The sequence below is a fragment of the Macrotis lagotis genome, chromosome X, assembly GCF_037893015.1.
Source record: "Macrotis lagotis isolate mMagLag1 chromosome X, bilby.v1.9.chrom.fasta, whole genome shotgun sequence".
Taxonomy (NCBI): Eukaryota; Metazoa; Chordata; class Mammalia; order Peramelemorphia; family Peramelidae; genus Macrotis; species Macrotis lagotis.
Window position 1 is genome coordinate 17834889 of NC_133666.1, and position 23653 is coordinate 17858541.

Consider the following 23653-nt stretch of genomic DNA (forward strand, 5'->3'; position numbering starts at 1 on the left):
CTTACTGTGTCAAATGATGGGAATGGTTGGAATCTAGGCCTCTGTAGCCCCTTCCATCTCTTGAGCAAGTGCTTTATATGTGATCTTTGGCAAGTTTCTTGCCTGTTAACACCCCAGTTTCCTACTCTGGAAAATGAGAAGGATGGACTTTATCTAAGCCTGTGAAGTCACTTCCAGGTCTAAGGTAAGTGTGTTATGTGTGATACTGAGTAATTCCCAATCTCTCTCAGGTCTCAGTTAGTTCTTCTGTAAAATGGGGAAAGGGACCAGATGTAGGTCTCTAAGATTCTATTCAGCTAAAGAACCAGGGTTTTATGGGTGACCTTGAGCAAGTCCCTTTCCCTCTCAGGATTCATCTTCCTCTTCAGTAAATCTGGGCCTTGGCAATCCCTTCCACGTCTGGAGCAAATGTTTTAGGTGTGACCTTGGGAGAGTCCCTCCCCTTCCCTGGGCCTCAGTTTCCTCCTCTCTATAATGAGTGGGTTGGACTAGCTGACTGTCAGTGTCCATTCAGGTTCATGATGAACCATCCTATTGCTGACTAAGTTTCTTTCTTTTCCATGGACCAACATTTCCTCCAGTGTAAAGTGAGGGCCTTAGCCTAGATGGCGCCCAAGATCTGTCTGTTTCATATCTAAGACTGTGCAACTTTAGACAAGTCCTGCCCGGTCAGACCTCAATGTTTTCCTCTAAAATGAGAGAAATGCATTGAATTTAGGCCTCTAACGCCCCTTTTATCTTTAGAGCAATTGCTTTATATGTGATCCAGGGTAATTCCCTTCCTCACGTGGGTCTCAGTTTCCTGCTCTGTATAATGGAGGGGATGGACTAGATCTCGGCTTCTGATGGCCCTTTCATTGATAGAGCTAGATTTTATGTGTGACCTTTGATAAGTCTCTTTCCTGCTAATGCCTCAGTTTCCTTCTCTGGAAAATGAGGAAGATGACCTGGATCCGGGACTCTCAGGTTCCTTCCAACTGTAGCGTTAGTATTTTAGATGTGACCTTGAGCAAGTCCTTTTGCCTCTCAGGCCTCAGTTTCTTACTCTGTGAAATGAGGGTGATTGAACTGATCTGGGACTGAGGTGCTTTCCAGCACTGGAACTGGGATCTATGTGTAATTCTGTACAGCTCCCTTCTTCTCTGAGGCATCATTTTCCTCCTCTGTAAAATAAGGGAGACAGACTAGTTCTAGGACTCACAGGTCCCTTCTAGTTATAGAACTAGTACTTTATGTATGACCTTGAGCATGTACCATCACTTCTCAGGCCTCAGTTTCCTTCTCTGTTAAATTAGATGGATGGGTTTGATCCATTCCTTGGAGTTCACTTCCAGGACTAAATCATCTTTTTTTGTATGACCTTGGGCAAGTCCCTCCTCCTCCCTGGGTCTCAGTTTCTTTCTCTCTGAAATGAGTAGGTATGACTATTTGACTGCCATGGTCCCTTCATGCTCATGATGGAGGGTTATGGGTGATTTTAAGAAGGTTATGTCATTTCCTTGGACCTCTATTTCCTCCTGTGTAAAGTGGAGGGCATTGCGTTAGATGGCAACCAGGGTCTATCTCACTTCAGACTCAGGAACTTGGACAAGTCACTTCTTTTCTCAAGCCTCAGTTTCCACCCCTGGAAAACAAGGGGGGGTAGATGAGATGTAGGCTTCGGAGGCCCCTTCCAGCTCTAGAGCTAGAGTTTTACATATGAACTTAAGTCCATCAAGCCTCAGTTTCCTCCTTTGTAAAATGAAGGGAATGGACTGGACCTAGGCCTGAGATCCTTCCAGCTCTAGAGGTGGGATTTAACATGTGACCTTGAGCAAGTCCCTTCGCTTCTCAGACCTGTTTCTTTTGCTGCAAAACGAGGGGGATGGACAGGATCTAGGACTCACAGGTCCCTTCCAGCTCTAGGTATAGAGTTTTATGTGTTATCTTGAGCAATTCCCTTCCTCCTTCAGTTCTCAGTTTCCTCCTTTGTAAAATGATGGAATGGACTAGATGGAAGCCCCTGAAGGCTCTTTCATCTCTAGAGCAAGTGTTTTCTGTGTGAGCCTGGGTGATTCTTTTTTGCTCACAGGACTCAATTTCTTCTTTTTCTAAAATCGGGGGATTAACGGGCTCTAGGACTCAAGTCCCTTCCATCTCCAGGGTAGGACTTCATGTGTTGCCTTGGGCAAAATCCTTTCACTCTCTGGTCTCATTTTCTTCCTCTGTCAAATGATGGCAGTGGGGTTGATTTAGACTTCTGAAAGCCTTTCAAGGGATATAGCTAGAGTTTTATGAGTGACCTTGAGCAAGTCCTTTTTTCCCTTTGAGGCCTCAGTTTCCTTTTTTGTAAAATGAGTGGAATGAACTGGATCTAGGCCTCTAAAGCCCCTTCCATCTCTAGAGCAAGTGTTTCATATGTGATCCAGAGTAACTCCCTTCCTCACACAGGCCTCAATTTCCTCCTCTGTAAAACGAGAGGGATGGACTGGATGTAGGGATCACAGGTCCTTTAGCTCTAGAGCTAGGGCTTTATGTTGACCTGGGACATTTCCCTTCTACTGTAAGATCTCAGTTTCCTCCTCTGAAAATGAGGGAGATGAACTGGATCTAGGCCTCTGAGGGCCACCTCTAGAGCTAGGGTTTCAAGTATGATCTTGGGCATGTCCCTTCCACTCTTGGGCTTCAATTTCCCTTTCTGTAAAAGGAGGAGGTTGGTCAAAAGGGGCCTCTGAAGTCTCTCCAGCTCTAAATCTGTGATCTTCTGATACTTCCACAACCCTCAATATGGTAACTCCCAACAGTCCTCTGGCCTTCCTCTGGGTCTTTCAGTATTTCACAGATATTGGTACCACATTTTACCTTCTCCTCATTACCTTCTTCTTCCTATATTGTACACAACCACCTCATTTTTGGATCCTACAGATCCTTGAGTTTATCTCCGCTACCACTTCTCAGTGGTGATTCATGTCTGATAATATGCTCAAAGCCCACTTTCTTTGTCCCTCCCCATTCAAGTCTTCCCATTGCCCTTTGGGCTAATAGCCTTTCAAATTCTCCTGAGATCACTATGCTCCATGATTTATAGTCGCATGGCCTCTTATAGGATTAACTGGTGTTGTTATAGAGAGGGACCTTTTGCTTGTGGAGAAATTTGGGATTGCAATAAATATTGAGTGGACAGTTTCCCCATCATGATCTGGCCATCTCCTGCAGCTTTGTTCTGGGCCCAACTCATTGTCACATTGCTTTGCAGTGTTTCAGGCTTCAAGGCAATTAGTATCATGTCATCTATTGATTTTTTTTTTTTTTTTAGTTTTTGCAAGGCAAACGGGGTTAAGTGGCTTGCCCAAGGCCACACAGCTAGGTAATTATTAAGTGTCTGAGACCGGATTTGAACCCAGGTACTCCTGACTCCAAGGCCAGTGCTTTATCCACTACGCCACCTAGCCACCCAATCTATTCATTTTCAATATGAGAAAGAAGCAAGCACCTGAGGTGAACATATATTTTATCTCCACTTGAACCTACCCTTGTTGTCATTTTCTCAGTGGCATATTGAACTGTTATCTCCCCATTTACATCTCTCCTGAAGTAGAATTTTGACATATATGCGTATGAATTCACTTTGAGGAGAGCCTTCACGTTTGATCAAATCCAATACTTAAAAAAAATCAAAATTAATAAATGCAATAGAATCTTACATTTCTCATATCCTCGAGCATTTGTATGACCATGAAGTTGGAGTCTTCTGTAGAAATTAGATGGCAAGAGTTTATCTATTCTCTTCTTGTGTTTTCTTAAAGGATACTCTCAATATACACAAATTATTCTCTTCAAGTTGTCTAAAGATGAGAAAACAGGCATATGGGTCACTAACGGCTGATGTCTTCTCAGTCGCCCAGAAACCACCTCATCCAACAAACATTTCATCTCCTTGCCAGAGACACATGGCAGCCAAGGACAACACCAATTTAGAATAACAGCTGATTGTCAAAATATTATAGAGGAGGATGCTAGAAGATTATGACAAACATGCTTCAAGAAGTTGTTTTGCAAACCTTAAATTGCTATAAAAATATCAGTTATCATTGCTCTCTCGGATTATCCATTTATTTATCTAATTCCTATCCATCCTTCAAAGACTGACTCCTTCATGGTGTTACATGCTCCCTTCTCCAAGATGGCATTATCTCAGGACCTCTCTTAATGCACTTTCACATTTTGTCTTGTGTTATAGTTATGTGTATTATCTTATCTCCTCTCCTATATGGTGAACTCCTAGAGGGCAGAGATCATAATTGCTGTTATCTTTTTATCCTCTAAAATACCTAGCCCAGAGGTTTGAGCATAGTGTTGTTCAGTCGTCTCAGTCATGTCTGACTCTTTGTGACCCCATTTGGGGTTTTCTCTACAAAGGTACGGGAGTAGTTAATCATTTCCTACTCCAGCTCATTTGACAGATGAGGAAACTGGGGCAAGCAAGGTAAAGTGACTTGTCCAGGGTCACACAGCTAGTAAGTGTCTGAAGTCAGCTTTGAACTCAGGAAGATGAGTCTTCCTGGCTCCAGGCCCAGCGTTCTATCCACTGTGGTGGTGTGCTTGTTGAGTGGTTCATGCTTCTTTTTATCCCAGCCTAGAAAATATTCCTAGATGAATTTGTTCCTTCACCCAGATCCATGAAAGCAGTACCTTAAATTACCTGAGGGCTAAGAGCCTTTTATGCAGAAATTCATCCAAATTCATCCCTGAAAACCAGGCAGGATGAAGAGAATGCAGTAAATCAGTAAGATTAACTAAAGCAGAGCATGTCCCTAATTGTTATGGTAGATGGCCTGTGCATGTACACTGAGGCCCCTCTAGCACACAGATCCTATTCGTGATACATAGCCAATGGTCCATAAGTTCTCTTTAACTAAGTCACCTTGTTCTCAATGCTTTATCATCCAGGCCTGCATCATGGAAAAAAATTATTTTAAATGAGCTTCTTTGAGTATGACAGCAACTAAATTCTATGGATATTGTCCAAGACGGGCTTATCTGATACTGAAATATGTTCCTTGATGAATAATTTATAGAGAGGGTATTTTTTTTAAGGTTTTTGCAAGGTAAATGGGGTTAAGTGGCTTGCCCAAGGCCACACAGCTAGGTCATTATTAAGTGTCTGAGACCGGATTTGAACCCAGGTACTCCTGACTCCAGGGCTGGTGCTTTATCCACTGCACCACCTAGCCACCCTGAGAGGATATTTTTTAAAAATAACAATAACAGAAGATAATATAATTCCATTCCTCCTGACTCTTTGTAGAGTGAAATGGGAAGAACGATGGAGGTCAAATGTACAATTGGACTTAGATCCAGGGCACCTGGGTTGGAAACTCAGACTGTCACTTACTAGGTCAAGTCCAACCCCGACTGAACAAGTAACACCATACACTCCTCCAAATAATGGGATTGAGGGAAATGCTAAATTTCAAATAGTAGTTGGTGGGGAAGGAAAGGGAGAAGGATGTATTTAGTACCTACTATGTGCCAGGAGACAGCTAGATGGCTCACTGGAGAGAGCGTTGTGTCTGGAGACAGGAAGATCTGAGTTCAAATCTAGGCTCAGACACTCACCAGCTGTGTGAACCTTGGCAAGTCACTTCACCTCTGTTTGTTGGAGAAGAAAATGGTGAACCACTCCAGTGTCTTTGCCTAGAAAACTACAAACAGCATCAGGAAGAGTTGAATTCAAATGAATCACAGAAACATGCCAGGCCCTGTACCAACTGCCCTACAATGATCTCCTCTGATCCTCAGAACAACTCTGGGAAGCAGGTACTCTTACTTTCCCTATTTTACAGATGAGAAACCTGAGGCAGACAGAGGTGAAGTGACTTGCCTGGGATCACACAGTTAGTTAGTGACTGAGGCTGGATTAGAATTCAGATCAACCTGACTAATTGCCTCTAGTTAGTAAAAATGAAGATATAGAATTTTTCCCATCTAAATTAATAAATCCCTTGGAATCTACCCATGGACCCTTTAGCTCCTATAATAAGAACCCTTATCTTAGTGAATAACTTAAAGTAATAAGAAGCTATGTGACTTGCCCAGGATCACACAGACATGCTATGCCTCTCTCCAATGTTGTTGTTTTTTCTGTATCATTTTCTCTAATATACCTTTACAGGGACGTACAAATCTCAAAGACTTAAAATTTAAGGTTAGAAGGAGTCTTAGAGATCTTTAACTCTATTTTTATTTTTTTAACAGATAAAGAATTGGAGGCCTCAAAAGATGACCTGACTTGTCCAGGGACTCTCAACTAGGAAGAAGCAAAGACAGCATTCCAACCCATGTTCTTCCTCCCCAACCTCCATAACTCTTTTGGGTTAGAAAACCCAAAAGGCACAGATGCCAATAAAGGTTTGTGCTTATCTTCATCAGTTTCTCAACATTTTCACCCAGCATTTCACCCAATGTTTTCTTTGAGTTGATTCTTTAGTTTGTCACCTTCAATTTGAAAATTTCAGGACCTAGAGTGTCTATCTTTTTTGACCATTGCTGCTGGAAATTCTTAACTGTTTCCCTTACAAGAACGAACAAAATTATTCATTCAAGCAACCAGCTTCGTGGCATTCTTTTTGAAGATTATGAAATGTTTGATGAGCAGATGAAGTGATTCCCCCCCCCTCAACCCCCCACTGAAGAGGTTAAACCTTTGAGCCTCCTTAGATGTAACCTAGCTCAGTCTCCTCTGTCCACTAGCACCACATAAAGTCCCACATTTTCTCAAAAGACTGACCCAACTGCAACCATAGCCCTAGATAGCACCATATTCATATCCTTTACTTGGAAAGTGCCAGAATTTTGCATAAGTGTAGATACTAGCTCTCTGCACATCCCTTTGGAAAATAGCTAGATTTTCAAAAATTGTGTGAGCATTAGAGTTTGGTAAGTCATGCCCCATTTTGAAATGGACCTCCTTGCTCATAGAAGGTCATGAGGGGAAGTCTTCTTTCTGAAATGAAGAGACTTTTTGCTAAGTGAATGTTCATTCTATAGTTGATCAAAAGCATCAGTGGGGTGGCAAGTGGACAGCCCCAGGGGTGCTCTATGGCTCATGAAGTGGAACAAGGCCCGGAGGAGGGCTTACTCCTTGGCCAATCATCTGTTGATGGAGGACATAGACAAGAATCACACAGCATGAGAAGACACGGATGGGTTGTAATCTGTATCCATCAAGGAGAACACAGATCCAATGAAGCATTGAAGGGCTTAAGGCAAGATATCCATGAGTTAACTCTTTGCAGGTTAGCAGGAGCTAAGGTTAAAGCTTCCCGTTTACATTTTCGTAAAAACAAACAACCACTACACCAATCTTCTGAAATTTTGCTTTTCCCACCCAAGCTCAGAGAAACTCAGGGTTTTCCATATGGAAAGGACCTCAGAAGACATTTAGTTCAATTCCTACTTGAAAGCTATTTCTTTGCCCACATTTTTTAGGCTTCTTTTTTTGTGCAGGGCAATGGGGTTAAGTGGCTTGCCCAAGGCCACACGGCTAGGTAATCATTAAGTGTCTGAGATTGGATTTGAACTCAGTTCCTCTTGACTCCAGGGCTGGTGCTCAATCCACGGTGCCACCTAGCTGTCCCTGAAGGCTATTTCTAAATGACAAGTGGCTATCTAGTCTCTGTTTGAAGGACTCCAGGGATGCAGAGCTCACGACCTCCGCAGCCCACTCCACTTTCAAACACCTCATAGTTAGAATGTATAACCTAGATTCTTCTCATTATAATTCATTCCTTCCCCTCATCCCCCATTGCTCCCAGTTCTTCCTCCAGGGGTCAAACACAACAAAGAATTCCAGTCCTTCAAAGATTTGAGTACAGTTCTCATGTCCCCCCAGAATCTGCTAAACATCCAGGCTAAACATGTCCAATTTCTTCAACCACTCCTCAAATGATGTGACTCAAAGCCCTTTCCCATTTATGTTTCTCCCTTCTGGATGCTGTCTAACTCTTTTCAAGGTGTTTTTTAAGGTGTGGTTGTACTAGGGCAGAGGGACTATCACATCTTTATTAGGATCCTTGTTGTTCAGTTGCATCTAACTCTTTGTGATCCCATTTGGGGTTTTCTTGGCAGAGATATTGGAGTGGTTGGTCATTTCTTTTTCCAGCTTATTTGACAGATAAGGAAAGTGAGGTAAGCAGGATGAAGTGGTTTGCCCGGGATCACAAGGCTCGTAAATGTCTGGGGCAGGATTTGAACTTGGCTTGTCCTGATTCCCTGCCCGCTATGCTATCTGCAGAGCCACTCTGGGAACCTAGCTCTCCCTTAATGCAGCCCAAGATCACATGACCTGTACTTTGCCACCAAGTCCTGCAGACTTTGACTACAATTGCAGTCATCCTTTCTTACACAAAATGCTGGCTGATTAGGCTTGCCCCATCCCACTCTTGTGAAGCTGATCATTTGAATTCAAGTGTCAGACTTTCTGTTTATCTGTAGTTCCCACTAGACTCGGGCCTGTGCTCTGGCCTGTCAAGATCTTTTCAGCTCTGGGCCATGTCATTCAATGGGGTTAGCAATCCTGCCCAATCCCTATTGTATCATTTGCAAATTTCAGGATCTCTCTTTCCATGTCATTGATAATAATGTTGAATAATACAGGGTACATCATCGGTCCCTGGGGCACTCTATTAGAGACTTTCTTCCAAGGTGACATAAAAACTACTCTTTGAACTAGACCCTTCAGGCAGTTGTGCATCCATTTTTTCGGTATTATCACCGAACTTGAAACTCTAACTTTTCTTCATGTACAGTAGGAGACACTTAATGAAATGCATTGCTAAAATTCAGGTAAATTGTTCCTGATTATGTCCCTGATTCTTATGATCTGATCAACCCTCTCAAAACAAGTCAGTAGTCATTCAGTCTTTGCTAATAAATCTGTCCTTGGTGAAGCCGGCGCAAGCTCTTACTATTGCCCCGTCCACCCACTTAGCAAACTGCCCCTTGGGTGAGCTGTCGCCGAATTTCCCCAGTATTGGAAGGCAAGCCCACTTGGCTGTAATTGACATGCTGTGGTCTCTCCTTTTCTTCCTTGCCTCGTTTCAGAACAACATCGTCACTTTTCCAGTCTGAAGGCACTTCTCGCACTCTGATCCATGTTTCCCAGAGCCCTGCACGTGGCTCCAGCATCCTGGCTACCAGTTCTTTCTGAACACAGAGGGCCTTCCTTTGGGTCAGGTGACTTCAGCTCATCAGAGATTGCCTTTAATCCCAATTTATGGGGCAATTGGCTGAGAGTTCCTGGGAGTTCGGCCACAGATTAGTCAGTGACAAGGAGCTGAGAGTTGGAAGCAGGGAGCATGGCGTAGCCTCCCGCCTGAACCCCAGCCAGTCTCCTCAGGCCCTGAAACTGATGGAGCACTGGGCTCCCCGAGTGCAGGGGGCAAACCAGGGGCATTGGAGACGCCCGAGGGGAAAGCCAGGGACCAGGCGCCCAGCACAAAAAGCTTGGGACTACACATCCTGGACCACAAGAACAGAACTCAACTCCCCCGACCCCGAGGGGCTGCGAGAGGGAGGGGGGCCCGGGGCCCGGCTCGGCCCGGGGAGAGCGGCCCCCGCGTGCGCGGCGGCCGTCGAGCCCCGGCCGCTCCCGCAGCGCCACTCGGAAGCCGGCGCGGGGCAGAGAGGCCGCAGGAGCGGGGCGCCGGGCCTTCCTCTCGCCTCCTCCCAGAGCTGGCGAGGCTCAGCAGCCCCGCTGGAGCACATTCCGAACGGCTCATCATGGCTGTTGAGGGTGGGTGTGGGGACACTGGAGACTGGGATGCTCACTGGATTCGTGCAAGGAAGGTCCTCGAGCGATCTGGCCCATTCAACACAGCCTGATTTCGAACCAAGGCCTGAATCTCGTCAGTGTTCATGGGATACTTGTAACGTGCTAGTCATCGGAGCAGCAGGGTGAGGGTGTGAGCTCCCGAAAAGGCTGCCGTTGCCTGGTTTTGGACAAAGTCGTGTCACAGGCATGGACACCATCGATACTTCCAACCTAAATAGACACTTTTTATTTAGGCCTAAGGGTGTTGGAAGATCCAAAGCTCAAGTGGCTGCAGAATGCTCACATGACAGGATCCCTAATGGCTCTGTAGTCCCACATTTCAACAAGATTCAAAATTTTGATGACACTTTCTATAGACAATTTCATATCACTGTATGTGGTCTGGACTCCATTATTTCCAGAAGATGGATAAATGGCATGCTGACATCACTTCTAAATTATGAAGATGGTGCATTAGATCCCACTTCCATTATTCCTTTGATAGATGGGGGAACAGAAGGTTTTAAAGGAAATGCTAGCGGAATTCCACCTGGAATGACAGCTTGCATTGAATGCACACTGGAACTTTATCCACCACAGGTTAATTTTCCCATGTGTACCATTGCATCTATGCCCAGGCTCCCTGAACATTGTATTGAGTATGTAAGAACATGGCAGTGGCCCAAGGAACAGCCTTTGGGAGAGGGAGTTACATTAGATGGAAATGATCCTGATCACATTCAATGGATTTTCAAAAAATCGCTAGAGAGCATCACAATTTAATATTAGAGGTGTTACATATAGGCTAACCCAATGAGTTGTAAAAAAAGAATCATTCCAGCTGTAGCTTCCACATATGCTGTCATTGCAGCTGTGTGTGCCACTGAGGTTTTTAAAACAGCCACAAGTGCATATATTCCCCTTAATAATTACTTGGTATTTAATGATGTAGATGGGCTGTACACATATACATTTGAAGCAGAAAGAAAGGACAATTGCCCAGCTTGCAGCCAGCTTCCCCAAAATATCCAGTTTCCTCCATCAGCTAAGCTGCAAGAAATTTTGGATTATCTAATTAATAATGCCTCCTTACAGATGAAATCTCTGGCCATCACAGCCACATTAGAGGGAAAAAAAACAGAACGCTTTACTTACAGACAATAACTTCCATTGAAGAATGAACAAGGCCAAATCTCTCTAAGACATTAAAACAGTTGGGCCTCATGGATGGACAAGAGCTGGCCATTGCTGACGTGACCACTCCACAGACCTTACTGTTCAAACTTCACTTCACTACTTAAAAACAATAAATATGCATCGCAAAGATGAAAATCTTCTGCAATATTGTGCTCTGTGGATCCTCAGAATAACCCAATCGATGTCCCTTTTAGTGTTAGTCTCCATAGAATTTGACTTTTATAACGGATCCTCTTTGTTACTTCAGAACTGCTCCACAAGCCCGCCTGGGCATGGGGAGTGAGAGTTGTCATTCAGAGGGGGCCAGAGCGGCTGCCCAGAGACTGACTTAGGTGCAGGAGGCCAAGGCTGCCTTGTGCGGGGTCTAGGATGTAGGATGTTGTATCTGGAGCTTTTGGTTGAATAAATGTGTATGCAAAAGAATGGCCCTAGAGAAAAAAAAAGAACAGAACTCAACTGACAAAATTATCAAAAAAACAAACAAAATTAAAAAGTGCTATTTGACAGCTACTATTCTGAGATAGAGGTGATAAAAATATCATCTCAGAAGAGGAAAGTAGTGCAAAATGCCTACATGTGAAGCCTCTAAGAGGTTGATGAACTGGTCTCAATTCCCCCAAAAAAACTCTTGGAAGAGAACAAAAAGGAGTGTAAAAACCAAAGAAAAGAGGAAAAAGAAAAAATGGAGAGAAGAAATGAGAGTCATATAGGAGAATTATGAAAAATTAGTTGAAGAAAACAATATATTTGAAAGTAAAATTGACTAGCTAGAAAATAAAATTAATCAAATGGAAAAAAGCAAACTGAATAAAATAAAACCTCAAAAACTAGAATTGAAGAAATGGAAACAAATGACTGTGAGATATCAAGATTCCATCAAATAAAACCAAAAAGGCTGAAAAAAATAGAAGAAAATGTAAAATACCTCTTAGGAAAAATGACTGACCTGGAAAATAGATCCAGAAGAGACAATTTACAAAGTGTTGATCTACATAAAAAAAGCCACAATCAGAAAAACAAAAGCCTGGACAATATCATGCAGGAAATTATCATGGAACATTTTCCTAATATCTTAGAACAAGAAGATATAATAGCTCTTGAAAGAATCCATTGATAACCCCCCAAAAGTGATCCCAAAATAAAAATTCCAAAGAATATTGTAGATAAATTTCAGAATTCTCAGTTAAAGGAGAAAATACTGCAAGAAGCCAAAAATAGAAGTAATTTAAATACCAGGAAATTGCAAGTCAGGATTATGCAGGATTTATCAGTTTCAACATCAAAGGACTGGAGGACTTGGAACATAATATTCTGGAGGGCAAAGGTACTTGGATCAAGAATCTAAGAATCAACTATCTTACAAAATGGAGCTTATTCTTTCAGGGGAAAAGATGAATTTTCAACCAATAGAGAACTCTCAGACTTACCTGATAAAAAGACCAGAAATAAATAGAAAATTTTATTTTCAAATATAAGACTCAAGAATGTGTAAATAGGTAAATGGAAAGGGAGGGAATGTTAGTTAATAAGACTGTACTGACTACACCCCTAAATGGGAAGACAATACTTATAACTCTTGAGAACTGTATTTCTCTTAGGTTTGTTGAAAGGAGCATATTTAGACAGCAGGTGTGGGTATAAATTGATTGTGATGTAATAAGACTTTTAGCTCTTGAGGATTATATTCCTATTGGTTCAGTGGAAGGGAAAATACTTGAAAAGGGGGTGTGGGTATAAATTGACTGTGATGTGATCAAATTCTTTGCTCTTCAGGGGTGTATTTATATTGGGACTATGATGTGATGAAGCTTATAAATCACTCATTCAATCAATCAACCCTTGAGAATTGTACTTCTATCAGGACAGATAAAAGGAATATACTTTGACAGAGAGTATAATACAAGACATGAAGACATGAAAGACATGAAAAAGAGAACTATGCCAGAGTAGAAGGCATTAGAGGATAAAGAGTAGCACATGATGAGGCATAAAGGACCTTTTTTAGTAAAGGAAAAGAAGAGAGAGTGAGCTCTGAGTAAAATTTTTCTCTCAACAGATTTGGTTCATAGAAGGAAAAATATACATTCTCAATTGGTTTAGAAATTTATCCTACCCTATTGGAAGTAGGGGGAAGGGGAAAAAAGATAAGGTAAGATTGATAAAAGGTAAGGGATAAGTAAAAATAAAAATAAAGTTAAAGTAAAAATCTTTTAAAAAAGTAACATAAAAGGGGAAAGAGAGGAGAAAAGGGAAGAGGGCATACTGAGAGATGTAGCAGTTAGAAATAAAACATTGGTGAGGAGGGATATAGGGAAAGGAGAGAGATATGTACAAAGAGGGGAAAACAGGATGGAATAGAATTCAGAATTAGTAATCTTAACTGTGAATGTGAATGAACTCTCCCATAAAACAGAAGTGGATTAAAAACCAAAATCCTCTAATATGTTGTTAACAAGAAACACATTTGAAGCAGAGAGATACACATAGTGTAAAGCTAAAAGACTGGAGCAGACTATAATATGCTTCAACTAAAGTAAAAAAAAAAGCAGAGGTAGCAATCCTAATTTGCAAAAGCAAAAATAATCTAATTAAAAGGGATAAGGAAGGAGAAAGACACTGTAAAGGTAAGGATAAATAATAGCTGTATTTGTGAAATTGTGTGAAATACTTTTTATAATACCAATCAATTGGGGCATGACTGAACAAGCTATGCTATATGAATGTGATGGAACACTATTGTTCGGTAAGAAATCATCAGTGGCCTGACTTCAGAAAAGCCTGGAAAGACTTGTATGAACTGATTCTGAGTGAAGTGAGCCGAACCAGGAGAACATTGTATGCATTAACAGCATTTGTGAGATGATCAACTACACTGTAAGCTACAATGAACTCTCAGCAGTTCAGTGGTGAAGGATAATCCAGAGAGGAAACTATGGATTCTGAATGCAGAGCAAAACATAATATTTTCTTTTTTAAAAACTTCTTTTGTTTTTTCTTTTTTTCTCATATTTTCCCCTTAGTTCTAATTCTTCTTTCATAACATACTTAATATAGAAATGTTAAAAACAACTGTACATATAAAACCTAGATCAAATTGTTTGCTGCCATGGGGAGGGAGGAGGGAAGGGAGGATGGCAGAAAAATGTGAAACACAAAAGCTTACGAAAAGGATGAATGTTGAAAACTATCTCTGCATGAAATTGGAAAATAAATAAATAAATGAAATCACTTAAATTGTGAGGAAGCTTTTTCTTACATTGATTAATGAATTGAATTGAATGGAATTCAGCAATTGTTAATAATGCTTTCCAGAACCCACACAGTGTCTCTAGTCTGTCGGTGTCCATCTTAAAGTTGACTATCAAAATTGAACACAATATTTCCATATATGACCTAACAGTCATGGGTAACAAGACCATCTCCTCCCTTTATCTAGACACTATATTTCTCTCACTAAAATTAACATTGCACTAGTAAGTTTCTTTTAATAGTCATGTTGTGATTGAGAAGCAGGGTAGACAGAAAGATGTGGGTTTGAATTTCATCCCAGATGATTACTGCCTATGTGACCCTAAGTGCTTGATCTTTCTGGACCTCAGTTTTCTCCTCTGTGAAATGAGATGGTTGGATTCAGCTTCTAAGGTCGCTTCCAGCTCTAACTTGAAATAAATGAACAACCACAAATTACATTGTAATTTAGATGCATCATTCTAAACCGTTGACATATGTTTGAATGCTGCTTTTTTAGCCAATATTACCCATAAATCTCATGCCTGCTGGATCTATGACTTCATTGGAAGAGTGAATTCCTGACAAGGAGATTCCTTCTGCTCACTAAACTGTTTAAATTGAAATGCTATATATTTAATCACCTCCATAATAAAAATAAATTCATTTGCCATTAACAAATATCAAATAATTTCAATGCTTATGACTGTACAAAAATGTTTTATAAAGTAACACATTTGTTCAATTTGCACAGTCACCCCACCAGAGAATGATTCTCATTAGCTTATGTGATCATGGGAAACCACTAAGCTCTCTATTTCAATTTTCTCATCTGTAAAGTGGAACTCACAATACCAATAGTAACTACCTCATAGATTTAGATAGATAGAAGGATTAAATGAGGGGACAGCTAGGTGGTACAGTGGATAAAGCACTGGCCCTAGAGTCAAGAGGACCTGAGTTCAAATGTGACCTCTGACATTTGACATCTACTGGTCATGTGACCTTAGATAAGTCACAACCCCATTGCCTTGCAAAAAAAAGCAACAAAAAAGATTAAATAAAATAATGGGTATAATTCATTTTGCAAACATTAATATGACTATATTATTATTATTGTTATTAGTCCCAGTTCTACTTTTGTTATTTCATATGGACATTTTTCATTTTTCCACTGCGGTTTCATATTTGTCATTTTTAATGGTAATATAATAGTCCAATGGAACACTAAACGTATTGCTAGCTTCTTTTCAAATGTAATTCTCTGATCATGAGACTCAGAGACTGTTTCTTCTTCTGTGACACATACATGTAATGTGTACATGCACGTATATAGATAGATACAGACATACAGTGTACATAGAAGAGGTTCATGATGTAGTTGACACAGTTTTGAGGGCACCAAGGGATCAAATATCAAGTTCTGTAAGGGCAGGAGGGAGAGTGACCAAGGATGTGGAAACACATCTTAGACCTTAGTAACCAAAACCTGAGTTCAAAATCAGCCTCAGACATTAATTAGTTGTGTGACTCGGCATAAGTCATTTAATTTCTGTCTGTCTCAGTTTGCTCCATTGTGTGGCCCTGAGCTCGTCACTCAATACCAGTTTGCCTCAGTCTTTCCATTTATAAAATAGGGGCAACAATAATAGTACCTACCTCCCAGGGCTGTGGTGAGAATCAAGTGAGATAAGAGTTGCAAAGTATTTATCACAGTATGTGAGACATAGTAATTGCTCTCTAAATGGTAGCTACTATTACTATTACTACCTCCTAAAAAGGCAAAGGAAAGAACGTCACTAACAATGTTACTGACCAGAAGAGTTATGATTTCATAGGTTTGGAGATCTCTCAAATGAGGAAACACCCTTTACTGATGCATATAAACAGACTAGAAGGTTAAATGACTTGTCCTGGGTCACACAGCCAGATCTGAAATCAGTCTTCTGGACTTTGCGATGGGCGTTTTATTCACTATGTCATGTTGCTTCTCATTTCCCACAAAACCCACAATTTTATCAGAATAATCTACATAAAATAAGGCTCTCCCAGACTGAGGACATTAGATGAGAAAAGGCAGGCTTTCCAAAGTGATATTTTACAGTACAGTGCAGCTTTCTTCCTGAGCTACTCCAATCAAGAAAACAATCCATGACAATTCCACAGGACCCATGATACAAAATGCTATCCACCTCCAGAGAGAACCAATGAAGTCTGAGTACTTGGAAGTATATTTTTCAAACTTGCTCTATTTTTCTTGATTCAGTGTGTCCATATGTGAATGTGCTTTCTTTCGCAACGTGGCTAATATGAAAATGTGTTTTGTATGACTTCACATGTACAATTATCCATTTGACATTGAAACTTTCCCAATTGCAGTTTCAATATATCACAAGTTGGCATAAAAAACAAAATGGAAGTTTCACAGAAACTGCAGATGACCAGCAGATGACACAGAGGCTATAATCAAATACTCAATGTAAATTTTACAATAGGATACTTGTAAACACACCATAAAAGAAAAAGAAAAAAATTCAGACTTTTTCTCTGGTATGAAGGGAGGGCTAAAAAATTTATGCATATTTTCCAGATTGTGGGGACTCGGTCTTTAAAGGCTATGCTGTTCATCCTCCCTTCAATATAGAAAGCATAACTGTATAATCAATAAAATATTGCTTGTTTTCTTAAAGAATGGAGGAAGAGGAGGAGGGAGAAAGAGAATTTGGATCTCAAAATTTTTAAAAATGAACATTAAACATTTTGATTGTAATTGGAATATAATGAAATGAATAAAAGTATATATTTTTAAAGTGCGTCCTTTTTTGTAACACAATTGACTACAAGATGTAGAGAATAGGGGCTCAGCCAAGATGGTGGAGTAAAGGTAGGGCCTCCCAACACTCCCTGAGCATTCCCCCAAACCCTTCCACATACCTTCAAATAATGAGTCTAAACAAACTCTGAAACAGCAGAACCCACAGAAAAACAGAATGAAACAATTTTCCAACCCACGATGACCCAGAAGATCAAGCAGGTGCACCAGGCTGAGAGAGGAGCACAATCCAGTGGAGGCTACTGTCAGCGTAGGGCCAACCCCAGCAAACCAGGAGCAGGCCTTGGGAGCCACTGAATCAGCAGCGGCAGCAGCTACTTCTGGAGCTGTCAGTCTACAGATGGTAAGAGAGTTGAACAACTGGTGAGAAGGAGATTATAGGAGTATCTTCGCTAGTATTGAGGCAGGACTTGGTTGATTTGTCTATACTTGGAGATGGTTGCAGTCCTGGATGGCCGTCCCAGGTCAAGGGGGAGAAGTAGCACACCAGATCTTGTGGCTGCAGGGGAGCAGGGACCCCGTCACGCCCCCCCCCCATTGTTCCAGGACAGAGAAGAATTCTCGTGTTCACTCACATACCAGAGCACAAGTCGGGAGAGTTGTAAATACCTCTCCTTAGGATCATACTACCTTGAAAGAATTTAAAATTTGCATATCAATAAAAGTACCTTTGAAAACAGCAGCACAAAAACCCTGCAATTTTGTACCATGCACCCTTCACCCTGGAAGCAGAATCCTACTTTAACAGAGTTAAAAGTCAAGTAATAGACTGGAAAAATGAACAAAAAGAAAAAATTTTGACCATAAAAAGTTACTGTGGTGATAAGGAAGATCAAAACACATACCCATAAGAAAATAACAGTCAAAACTCCTACATCCAAAGCCTCCAAAAATTATGAACTCAAAAATATGAGCTCAAAAAGTATTTTCAAAATCAAGTACAAGTAAGAGAGGTAGAAGAAAAATTGAAAGGAAAAATGAATTATACAAAAAATTAGGAAAAACAAGTTAGCATCTTAGTAAAGGAGACACACACAAAAAATTCCAAAGAAAATAACACCTTAAAAAAACAGACAAAGCCAAGTGGTAAAAGACATACAAAAAAGTCAGTGAGGAGAAGAATGTTTTAAAAAGCAGACCAAATGTAAAAGGAAGTACAAAAATTCACTGAAGAAAATAATTACTTAAAAAATAAAACTGAGTAAATGGAAATTAATGACTTTATAAGAAATCAAGAAACAATAAAACAAAACCAAAAGAATGAAATAATAGAAGACAATGCAAAATGTTTCATTAGAAAAACAACTGACCTGGAAAATAGATGCAAGAGAGATAATTTTAAAATTATTGGACTACCTGAAATCTATGATCAAAATATGTACTTAGACATCATGTTCCAAGAAATTGTCAAAGAAAACTGCCCTGATAATGTAGAACCAGAGGGTAAAATAGAAATGGAAATAATCCACCACTCATCTTCTGAAAGAGATCCCAGAATCTCAGAGAAATATTATAGCCAAATTCCACAGCTCCCAGGTCACAGAGAAAATATTGCAAGCAGCCAGAAACAATTTGAGTACCAGGGAACCACAGTCAGGATGATACAACATTTAGCAGCTCCTATATTAAAGGATCAGAGGCCTTGGAATATGATGCTTTGGAAGGCAAAAGATCTTGGATTACAAACAAAAATCAACTACCCAGGGAAGTTGAATATGATCTTTCGGGGGTAAAGATGGACATTCAATGAAATAGGAGATGTTCAAATTTTCCTGATGAAAAGACTAGAGATAAACAGAAAATTTGACTTTCAAATACAAAACTCAAGAGAAGCATAAAAAGGAAAGCAGGAAAAAAATCATAAGGGACTTAATGAGATTAAGCTGTTTATATACCTACATAGCGGAGCATCATTAAGATGATACTTTTAACTCATAAAACTTTCTTAATATTAGGGCATTTTGAAGGAGTAGATATAGACAGAGGGCACACGTGTGAGTTGAATATAAAGGGATGATATCTAGAAAAAAATTAAGGAGTGAGAGAGTAATGTTCTGGAAGAAAGGGAAAGGGAGAGGTAGAATGGAGTAAATTATCTCATAGAAAAGAGACCAGAAAAAACTTTTACAGTGGAGAAGAAAAGGAGGGAAATAAGAAAGAGTGAGTGAAACTTACTCTCATCAGAATTGGCTCAAAGAGGGAATATACATTAACTCAGTTGGGCAGAAAAAAAAATCTGTCTTAGCCTACAAGAAAGTAAGAGGGGAAGAGGATAAAAGAAGAGATGAGGTGATAGAAGGGAGAGCAGAATGGGAGAAGGGGTAGTCAGGAGCAAAACACTTTTTTTTTTCATTATATACTTATTTTGTTTTGTAATTACATACAATGGTAGTTTCTACCAATTATTTTTTTGCAAAGTTTTGAGTTCCACAATTTTTTCTCCCTCCTTCTCTTCTTTCCCCTCCCCTCCCCCTAACAGAAGGCAATCTGATATAGTCTTTTTTTTAATTTTTGCAAAACAATGGGGTTAAGTGACTTGCCCAAGGTCACACAGGAAGTATTAAGCATCTGAGGCTGGATTTGAACTCAAGTTGTCCTGACTCCAGGACCAGTGCTCTATCCACTGTGCCACCTAGCTCCCCATGATGTAGTCTTTACAATTGCACCAGGGATATGCATAAATCAAAACTGAAAGTGTTGTGAGAGAAGAAACAAATCGAAAAGGAAGAAAGAAAACATTAGAGATAGCTAAGTTATGTAATACATAAGATGACTTTTAAAAATCAAAGGTAATAATCTTTGATTTTTATTTAAACTTCACAGTTACTTCTCTAGATACAAATGGTATTCTCCATCTCCATCATTCTCCTCTAAAATTGTCCCTCATTATTGCACTGATGGAATGAGCAAGTCCATTAAAGTTGATCATCACTCCCATGTTGCTCTTAGGGTGTACAGTGTTCTTCTGATTCTGCTCATCTCACCCAGCATCAGTTCAAGCAAATCCCTCCAGGCTTCCCTGAATTCTCATCCCTCCTGGTTTCTAATAGAACAACAGTGTTCCATCACATACATATGCCATAATTTGTTCAGCCATTCCCCAATTGATGGACATCCCCTCAATTTCCAATTCTTTCTCACCAGAAACCGAGCGCTATGAATATTTTTGTACATGTGGGATTTTTATCCTTTTTCCTGATTTCTTCAGGATATAGATCCAGTAGTGGTATTGCTGGATCAAAGGGTATGTACATTTTATTGCCCTTTGGGCATAATTCCAAATTGCTCTCCAGAAAGATTGGATCAGTTCACAGCTCCACCAACAATGCCTTAGTGTCCCAGATTTCCCACATCCTCTCCAACATTGATCCTTATCCTTTCTGGTCATGTTGACTAATCTGAGAGGTGTGAGGTGGTACCTCAGAGTTGTTTTAATTTGTATTTCTCTAATCAGTAATGATTTAGAGCAATTTTTCTATGATTGTAGATAGCTTTGATTTCCTCATCCAAGAACTGCCTTTGCATATCCTTTGACCATTTGTCAATTGGGGAGAGACATTTTTTTTTTTATAAATTTGACTCAGTTCTCTATATATTTTAAAAATGATTCGTCAGAAACACTAGCTGTAAAAATTGTTTTCAATTTACTACATTCCATTTGATCTTGATTACAGTGGTTTTGTTTGTGCAAAAACTTTTCAATTTAATGTAATCAAAGTTATCCAGTTTGTTTTTTTATGTTCTCTATCTCTTCTTTGATCATAAGCTGCTCCTGTTTCCATGGATTTGACAGGTGAGCTATTCCTTGTTCTCCTAATTTGCTTACAATGTTGTCTTTTATGTCTAAATCCTTCATCCATTTTATCTTGTTGTAGGGTGTGAGATGTTGGTCTATGTCTAGTTTCTGTCATACTATATTCCAGTTTTCCCAGCAGTTTTTCTTGAAGAGTAAGTTCTCATCCCAGAAGCTGGACTCTTTGGGTTTCTCAAATAGCAGATTACAAACAGGAGATTACTATCATCATTTCCTGTTGTCTTTTTTGCACTTAGTCTATTCCACTAATCCGCCACTCTATTTCTTAGCCAGTACCAGTTTTGATGACTGCTGCTTTATAATATAATTTTAGATCTGGTATATCTAAGCCTCCTTCTTCTGCATTTTTTCCATTAATTACCTTGATATTCTTGACTAGAAGCAAAACACTTTTTGAGGAGGGACATGATGAAAAGAAAGAGAGAAAAGAATAAACATGGAGGGGAAATAAGATGGGGAGAAATACAGTTGGCAATAATAATTGTGAAAAAAAATTTGAAGCAGCTTTTTCTGATAAAGGGCTCATTTCTGAAACAGAGAACTGAGTCAAATTTATAAAAATAAGAGCCATTTCTCAATTTTCATGATCAAAAAGATAAGAACAGTTTTCAGATCAATTAGAGAAATGCAAATTATTGCCTAATAGGACCGAAGAGAAAAGTGACAAATGTTGGTGGGGGATGTGGGAAAATTGCAATAGAGGGAATCTCTAGTAATGACAGTGTTCTCCAGATTTCAATTTGCAAATAAAATTGGGGTGACTGTATCAAGTACCAGGACATTGTATAGGATTGTTTGGACAACTCCTGTGTTCCACTGAAATCCTCTCAATCTCAAGAGATAACAAGACAGATTCCCAGCTCTGGGGTGGATGCCCTGTGAAGAACCTGTAGAAGAATCTGGGCACAAGTATCACAGGACTTTGTGGCATCAGAGGAAATCCTCATATTGATGAGATCACTGATTCAGTGGAAATTTGAGTTTTTGAACAGGAGTGTGAATAGATTATAGTTTGATGGGGCAGTGCATAAAGTATGGGGCCTGGAATCAAGATGACCTTGATCCAAATCCTGCCCCATACACTTACTAGCTGCGTGACCCTGGGAAAGTAACATAACTTTTGTCTGCCTCAGTTTTCATAACTGTAAAATAGGAATATTGAGTACCTACATCCCAAGGTTATTGTGAAGATCAAATGAGACAAGATCTGTCAGACACTTAACATAATGCCTAGAAAATTCTATAGAAATACTAGCTATTTATAATAATAATTATAATAATAATAATAATTATTATTATTATTATATCCCTCTGATTCATGCTAGTTGAGTGAACCTGGACAAGTCTCTTAAGCTCTTGCTCCCCCCAAACAAGCTTCTAAGACTCTAATCTGCAGAGAAAATGCCAATTTTTCATTGGTAGAGGAAGTACCTCATGCAGAATTCCCTATATAAATGAAATTACAAGTCTAAGTGTCTCCTAAATACATGCATACATACATGTGTGTGAATATATTTATTGTTTGTTTCTTTTAGGTTTTTGCGAGGCAAGTGGGGTTAAGTGGCTTGCCCAAGGCCACACAGCTAGGTAATTATTAAGTGTCTGAGACCAGATTTGAACCCAGGTACTCCTGACTCCAAGGCCGGTGCTTTATCCACTGTGCCACCTAGCCACCCCCGAATATATTTATTGTTAAATAACTATGTATATGCATGTATATATGTATATATACACCTATAGTAATACTTTTTTTAATATTACAAGAGGTAGCATGGCATAATGAACAAACAGATAACTGACCTCAGTTTCAGAAAGCCCTGGGTTCAAATCCTTTCTCTGACACACATTGTATAATCTAGGCAACTCACTTTACCTCCCTCCTAGTGTCCCAGCCTACTCTAGAAAACTGTAAGGATCCAGAAGTATTAGTGATACTTTAAAACTTTTGGGATCCTCTGATATAAATGGCAGAGAAGTAATCTGTATTGGTAGAAGTTTCCTCACCAGAAATTCCCTTAACCAATGAAATCCTAGGCCTCCAGGACATGTGATCCTGAGCAAGGATTGAGATGGAAAAGAAATCTGGGAACCAGACATTAAACTCTTTGAGAAAAGAGATCATAAGATCTGGATAGGGTCCTTGGTGTGAACTTTGAAGGAAAAGACGGTGATGTCAGAAAGGAGAGAGTCTGGAAATGGAAGTGGGAAGCAAGGAGATTGGTTGGCTTTCCTTGATTGACCCAGTGTGGGAGCAGGGGGCACAAGAAGATCATGGAGGCATAGTGAGGGTAGTTAGAGAAATACTGTTTCTAAGGAGGAACCAGGTCTAATGACTCAGAATTTTTGTCAAAATGGTATAGTTGGTTTCTCTGAAAAAAAATGGGGTGGGGTAGGTTTGCGGGGGCTCATTCTTGATAGTGATCCTATGTCCCTATGCTGCTTGCACCCTGAGGAGAAGGAGGTCAAGAGTAACCTTTTTACCAACATTTGTCCTCTCTTTTCAATGAGCCACAGTGGTGAGAAGGCAGGTGTCCTTGCCAGTATAACTGGTCATGTTATATAGAATAGGCCATCATATTGTGGTCATGTTTAACCAAGTGTCTGTTCTAGCTCCCCTTTGGTCTCTCTGGGGATGTGCATTGTTTGGTGAGATGAGATGTCACTGCAAGGTAGGGCAATATGCTTACAGGTGCCTCCCACCTCCATGGTCTATAGCTCAATGCAAATTTTGTGCCTTTCAGTGTAAAAATAAAAGCAACACATCCACATATACACATACACACACACA

General features: G+C 40.0%; 1 pseudogene; it reads left to right on the forward strand.

Moving 5' to 3' along the window:
- The first annotated feature begins 9753 nt into the window (after positions 1-9753).
- On the forward strand, positions 9754-11294 carry LOC141498636 (NEDD8-activating enzyme E1 catalytic subunit pseudogene; annotated as a pseudogene).
- The last annotated feature ends 12359 nt before the right edge of the window (positions 11295-23653 follow it).